The 7305-nt window shown below is 34.7% G+C and overlaps 1 long non-coding RNA gene across 1 annotated transcript; it reads right to left on the reverse strand.

Annotated features, from left to right (window-relative positions):
• On the reverse strand, positions 1-6703 carry LOC147513077 (uncharacterized). The gene is made up of 4 exons (XR_015217332.1): positions 5886-6703; positions 5667-5786; positions 860-958; positions 1-237 (listed from the first exon to the last, which is right to left on the reverse strand). It is a non-coding gene; the product is annotated as an uncharacterized LOC147513077 (long non-coding RNA).
• Between the last annotated feature and the right edge of the window lie 602 nt (positions 6704-7305).

Raw genomic sequence — 7305 nt, forward strand, 5'->3', positions numbered from 1 at the left:
AAAACAAGAATCATACTTTTATTACTAACATAAATCATTCCAAGAACTTGTTCATATTACATGATTTATTGACAAAGAAAAAAAATTAAATAACTCAAACACTTGATTCAAAATCAAGTCTCATAATCTAACACAACAATGCAATTTACATAACCCATCTTCTAACAAATTGCGCGCTAATAAACCGATCCATCTCAAACAAACTTAATTGAGCTACCGTGTTATCTCACTTATAACCTAAAAAACAATATGATGAAGAATGTGTTAGTTTGTTTAATAAGTAAACTAAAAATATAATCATATAACGACTTCTACACAGTATTAAAAAAAATACACAAACAATGTGTTAGCACACTAAGTCAATAACTACTAAACGAAAGAGATACAATCAACTATGACAGAGAATCATATTGGTTAAGCCCCAAATATATATATATATATATACCACAAGTACACAAATAAGGGTTAGTTAGACTTATCCCCCATTACTAGTTGCAATTAGTATTTACCCCGCCAAAAAAAATATTAGTGATACCCCCCCATTTGAGTGATCCAACGGTCCGATTTATTCATCAAAAAAAAAAATTCATCTCGTAACCGTTGGATCTTGCAATTGGGGGGGGGGGGGGGGTATCACTAATATTTTTGAAAATGGGGGGTAACACTAATTGCAACTAGTAATGGTAAGTCTAACTAACCCCACAAATAACCCTTTAGCTAATAGGCAAAGGAAAGAACATAAGAAATCATACCTAAATTCGAAATGTATGGTGGAAAAAATTCAGACTTCAGACTAAAGCTTCATATACAACCCCCAAATACCTATGAAACATAAAAGATATATAAATGGTGCACATACCTATGTCGAGATAAATTTCTCGATGTACTCAATAAACTCCAAACGAATTTCAATAAGGTCCGCACTTGCATATGTCCTAGTGTTAGCCAACTCCATTAGCTACATAAGTCAACAAAGAAATTACAATCATCTATGTTCTTTTTATATACTTGCAATTAGTATGAGAAATAACAACTATTAATCTTTGTTTTAAGTGCTTGATTAGGGTTCTTCATAAAGTGTCTCATGAACTGCATGACGTAATATCCACATTCAAAATCTCCTAGTTGTTTAGGGCACTACACACCAACATCAAAAAATTGTTGATCAACATTCGATCGATAATGGACTATAATTTACATTGTATATTCAAGTAATGCTTATTTACCTGGACACGTTGCCATTTTGGTTCCATTCTCTTTCCTTCACCCAATGCTAGTGTTTTGATCCCACTAAAGAAGAATTTCAATATGTTAAAAGATGTAGGCAAATGTACATATCATACAAAAATTAAAACTAAAAGTAAAAATCAACTCACGTGTTCACCATCACTTTTAGGTTTATATTCGGTTCACGTTCAATTGAATCAAGATAATATACTTCTTTTGCACTTACGTCAATCATTACCAAGACCCAATGATTCCTAAAATCATATATAGAACAAGAGCATCACAAAATAATATAAAACAAAATTAATGAGATCCAACAGATCTTAATTAACATAGCCAACATGTTTACCCTGAGTTGTAAGGAAGGAAAATAACTTGGTCTTTTTGTCTTGCCTGTAATCTATTCAAGACAAAACGGCTCATCTCTTTCTTATCAACATAACAACTGAAATCAGCAGGATAGCAAAATCTAAACATTTGTTGAGAACTTTCATATTTCTCAAACAAATATCTAAAGGGGAAAGTAAACATTAGTACATCTACACATCGAAGAGGAGTAATCAAACAACCCATCAATCAAAAATATTTGACACACCTGATATAAGCAATAATGCAATTGGCATTCAACAAATTCTTAGGTTGACAAACATCCATGATCTCATCTTTGGCGATAAAAAATTGCAACTCATGCTCAAAAACCCTAGTGTCCATTTAACTTATGTGATTTCCTTTCATTACACTTCCCACCAAAACCCCAAACTCTTTCAGCGAGCATTCATCGAACTTATCACATTCAACTTCATCAGTCTAATAAAACAAAACAACTCATAATAAGAATAAATAGTTATAGTTATATGTAAAAAGTGTTAAATGTTTTACCATATTTTCAAGCAGCACAAAGTCACGAGGCCAAGCCACATGGTACCCAACCGCACCTCCAACAGTGGTAATGTCATCATAAAAAATCGGTCTTGGCAAAAGGGCAGTTGCAAAAATTGCACTTATAATTTGAACACACACATAGCCTTCCCCCAATCTAACATCATTGATCATTTCATTTGGTCTTGACTCCTTAATTAGACTAGCATCAGCAACAACATTGCCTCTTGACTCCAAAATTAACTTACACAATGGAAACTACGACAAACATAGCGATAATGGTAAGTTTGGAGACAATAGAGTACTATGGTCACTAATTATGGACATTACACAGTGTTTACCTTCACATTTCCTGATTTAGACTTAGAGATTGGCATGTCTTTTTTGGCTTCGAGAACCTTGTTATTGTCCTTCAAGCGAATAGCCTAACAAATATAATAATAATGTTTTTAATAATATGTATTAGTATCATCTTTAGTAAACTTATTAATATCAAGTACCTGCTCATTTTCCGACTTAAGTTTTGATATTGCATTATTGCCAAGTAGCACAAATTCACGAGACCAAGCCACAATGTAACCAACCGCTCCTTCGACTGTGGTAACATCATAATCAAGTACTGGTCTTGGCAAAATGGCAGTCGCTGAAATTGCACGTATAATATGGACACGTACATATCCTTCCCCCAATGTAACATTATAGATCTTCTCGTCTGATCCTGACCCCTCAATGAGACTAGCATCAGCAACAACATTGTCTTTTGACTCCAAAGCGAGCTTAATTACACTTTTGATATCAATGACAAATATAACAATAATGATAAGTTCAAATATCCTAGAGTACCATGATCACTCATTATAGAAATTACACAACATTTACCTTCGCATTTCCTGATTTAGGTTTAGCGATTGCCACATCACCTTTTGAGCCCATATCCTAACAAACACAACAATGAAAATCATATACTAATATTGAGAACTATCTATTGTAATTTACACTAAAATAGTAAGTACACCGCTCATTTCCTCAAGTAGGTTTTGAGATCGCCACATTACATTTGGCTTTAGTAACGGCCTTGTTTTTCAAGGCCATAGCCTAATAAACACAACAATGAAAATCTTATACTAATATTGAGAACTATCTATTGTAATTTACACTAAAATAGCAAGTACCGCTTTCGTTTCCTCAAGTAGGTTTTGAGACCGCCACATTGCATTTGGCTTTTTTAGCTTGATCTTGTTTTTCAAGGCCATAGCCTAATAAACACAACAATGAAAATCATATACTAATATTAAGTATATTAACATAGTAAATTAAAAAAAAAATTATAAAATATGACGTCAGACGCTTATATTATAACAATTATATTAGGTATATTAAGAGAGTAATATTAAGAAAATAACATAGTAAAACAATTATAAAATTAAACATTAAGTAACATATACCTGCCCCCTTCCATATTTAGGTTTTGAGATTGCCTCGTCGCCTTTTGATTTAGCACTGCCCTTTGTCTACGTATTGGATAGTTTGAGTTATTAAATATAATTACCTATTTGCATTATATAATCACAAGCGTAAAGATTTACCTGTTTGCACTTCTTTCTCACATTTGTTTCAAGTTCGTTCAATGTTTAGACATTCATAATTTGTCTTTTTGTTAGCACCATCAGATAGTTGGTCATCCAATGGGATTGACATTCGCTTTCTTCTCTTATTTTTAGAGCTATTGGAGGCAACTTTCTCTAGTTCTGGCAAGTTGGTGGTAATTCCTTGTATAATACTTAATGCCTCCAACTGTCTCACTCTTTCCTTTAACGCCTTGTTCTCTTCTTCTTTCTTACGGATCCTAGATTCCATCTCTGCTCTATGTGCCTTCGACCCCTTCTTGGGGATATTGAAGTAAGTTGTTGGAGTGACATACTTACCTCCTGCTATTACCCTTCCACAATGTTCTGGAGTCCCTAGTCCCTTCGTAAGAACATCGTTACTTCCTTGGGTTACTAATTTCCCATTAGCCTCTTCTGTTTTTAGTTGGTCCTGTACACATGAAAGTTGAGACAACACAAGACAACCATATCTTCCGCTGAAATCACATGCTCAAAAAAAAAAAAGATAAGTCATTGAAATTACAGAGAAGCCAAGGTTAGATCTCCAACAGTCCAATAAACTTTCTATATTTCTTTTGTAGCCAAGATATACATATCATATTCGTGGTATATGTAATATGACCGAGGGGGTGTCTTTATGTGATCGTGAATTTTAGCATTGCGATTAACAATATATAGTTTTCTCGTAGGTGTTCCTTTTATACTCAAGGCAGGGAAAGCTTTAAATTCAAGGAAGGCGGAGACCTCAAAGATGAGACTTTATAAAACCAGGGGACCAAAGAGAACACAAATTAATCTCAAAGATGTTAGTCCGAAATCACAAATTAATCCACCACTAAACCGGTGCCTCAGTAGAGCATGTAGCACAGGACTTTAGGGAGCTCTCGGATATCAAAAGAGAGAACATCAAGAGTGTATATATAGCTACAAAGGTGTAGTAACGAACCATGTAGGATAAGAATATAATGCACAAATAGACAACGCGGTACACGGGAGGTATCATTTAGAAACATAAATACGGGTTAGATGATATTGATGCAAGTCACATAGCCGATAGTGCCCGGCCAGTCTTTGTTTAGGTTGCTTAACTAGCAAATCAACTTCCTCATCTAAGCATGTCTTTTTTCTTAAAGTTCTTTGTTAGCATGGATCTTTGATTACCCAGAAATCAATGCAGATATTCATCTATCATATCAATTACAATGTATTGTTTTCTCTCTTTCCAAAAAGAAGCGTAACATTTAATAGTAGCAATCACCTATGCCCTAATAGCAACACCGAAAGTGTACCTTTAGAGCGACTTGCCCTCGAGTACAAGCTAACCAAAAGCTGAACTCCTTAATTGGAATTGGTAACTCTTACCTGAATTGCTTGACGCCTATTCTAGTAGCAATGGTTACTCGCAAAAGCATTATCTATCTTATTCTAATTAATAGAACAACCTTTTTTTTTTTTGAGCATGTGATTTCAACTTTAGATAAGTCATTGAAATTAACTTAAAAAAGATCCCAAACCCAAATAAGTGAAATAACTCTTCACTCTTCTAGACCCATTATAAGGTTTTCTAGACCTGATAGTGGCGTAAGGTGAGTTGATGTGGCCTGCAATGGCCTAAGGTGAGTGGATGTGTGGCCGGCCTGCAGTGGCCCTTTGAGGGATCCTGGAGTGGTAGTTGTGGCCTAGCCTATTATGGTCTGCAGATGGTCAAGTGGGCCTGGTGGAGGGCATGGTCTAGAAAAACTTTACTTCCAACCCCACAAAGTGATAGGCAGCACCACCAGTGCATGAAGAGTGACTAACCTCGCTGCGGATGCTTGTGCAAGACATGGTGTAGGACTTCCTAAAGGGGATAGCAGAAAACTCTTTGTTAAAAACATGGAAAACCAGCACACAACCTACTACGTGTTTGCTATAAACTCAAACATCTATAAAAGGATATAGGCAACAACTTACAATTTTTTCTGCCACCTCCCTTGTATCATCATCATAATATCCACCATTCTTGTCTTGATGAGCTAAAAGCCACAAATTAGCTCTATCATCCTCATCAAAAGATTCTCCCAACTCTTCTTTCTATTATAAAACATATAAATAGGAAGTCCAATTATTTGTAGAGTATATGTTACGTTGAATATATAAATTGATATTAAAAAGATTTGTTTAAGTACTTACCAATTTATCTTCTAGGCCAGCATATCCAAGCTTGCTAATTCGGTGATTATACTTATTCATTTTCCTTTGTGCTGATTGTAATTTGCTTCTCTCCTTTCGAAAAAAGTTTACATCCTTAGTAAATCTTTCAAGTACGCATGAATAAACACAATCAATTTACCGAAAATTCTATTCTTATAAAATTTATGATATACCTGGAACTCTCCCGTTAATCTCGATTTCACAAATGCATGCCAATCGGGTTTCCCGATCTTATACTTTTTAGGTGGTTTTGTAAGCGCATCTGGATCATCTTTAAAAGGGAAGATAAACTTCTTCGTAAGCATATTCTTGAAGGTCCTCCAACGAACTCCAATTGATTTCAAAACTTCCTTCCTATACTTAACATCTATATTGAATCTAATCTGAGTAATGAACAAACAAAAAAATTTCAAGAAACAAGCACGATAAGAAAAAAAAAAAAAAAAAAAAAAATGAACTATACAAGATATATTTACCAGAATGCCGATCCACAAAAGATTTAGAAGCTCATCAGGTGCTTTTTTCCATGTTTGAAAAGCACTTAAAGGAATTAGGGCCCTCGCAAGAGCACCTTCCCCACCAGAAAGCTTATTGCGCACCTTTTGTCCTATATGCTTACCTTTTCCATTAAATTCAACATTAATTATTATGCCATCCCACTTACGAGACAAGGAATGCATTATGGTTGCACCTCTCTCACTTAGTGCTTTAGTGTCACTTAGTGTTTCAGTGTCACTTAGTTCTTCTTCGTCTTCGGAATGGACAACCTATTCTGGATCCATCGCTGAACTATGAAATAACATAGAGTAGTAATTAGTGCATAAGGTAAACCATATTATCTACATTCAAACCATATTATATAGAGTAGTAAATTGAGTGCAGTAGTAAATAGACGATTAAAATGAATAAATACAAGATGGACTAACCACTTTTAAAAAAAAATCTCAATCACTTGAAATTATTAAAAACACTTAATAAAAGTTTTACAACCAAAAAAATTGCAATAAAGAGAGAAAAAATAAACACTAGGTTTTAGAAGAATCATTCTCACCCATATTCCCTCATAGTCTTTACGCGGAGAAAATTGGTTGAGATTCATCATTCACATCAAATGAATCAACACTTGGCACGACTTCAGGCTGAACCCTATCTCCAATATCCCCATCAAACGCGCCATTACCAATATCGCTAACATTATAACATCTTTTAGGAGCTGTTAGATCAATCGACCATTTAGGATCAAGTTGATCAGGAACATAAAAGACTTGCTTGGTTTGAGAGGCTAAGATTTATGCTCAACTCTACCAAGATCCACTAGTGTGAAACCTAGATCATCGGTCTTTATGCCATTCCCGCTATCAACCCAATCACACTTGAACACCGAAATGTGAAACTGAAA

Source organism: Coptis chinensis, chromosome 3 (assembly GCF_015680905.1).
Source record: "Coptis chinensis isolate HL-2020 chromosome 3, ASM1568090v1, whole genome shotgun sequence".
Taxonomy (NCBI): Eukaryota; Viridiplantae; Streptophyta; class Magnoliopsida; order Ranunculales; family Ranunculaceae; genus Coptis; species Coptis chinensis.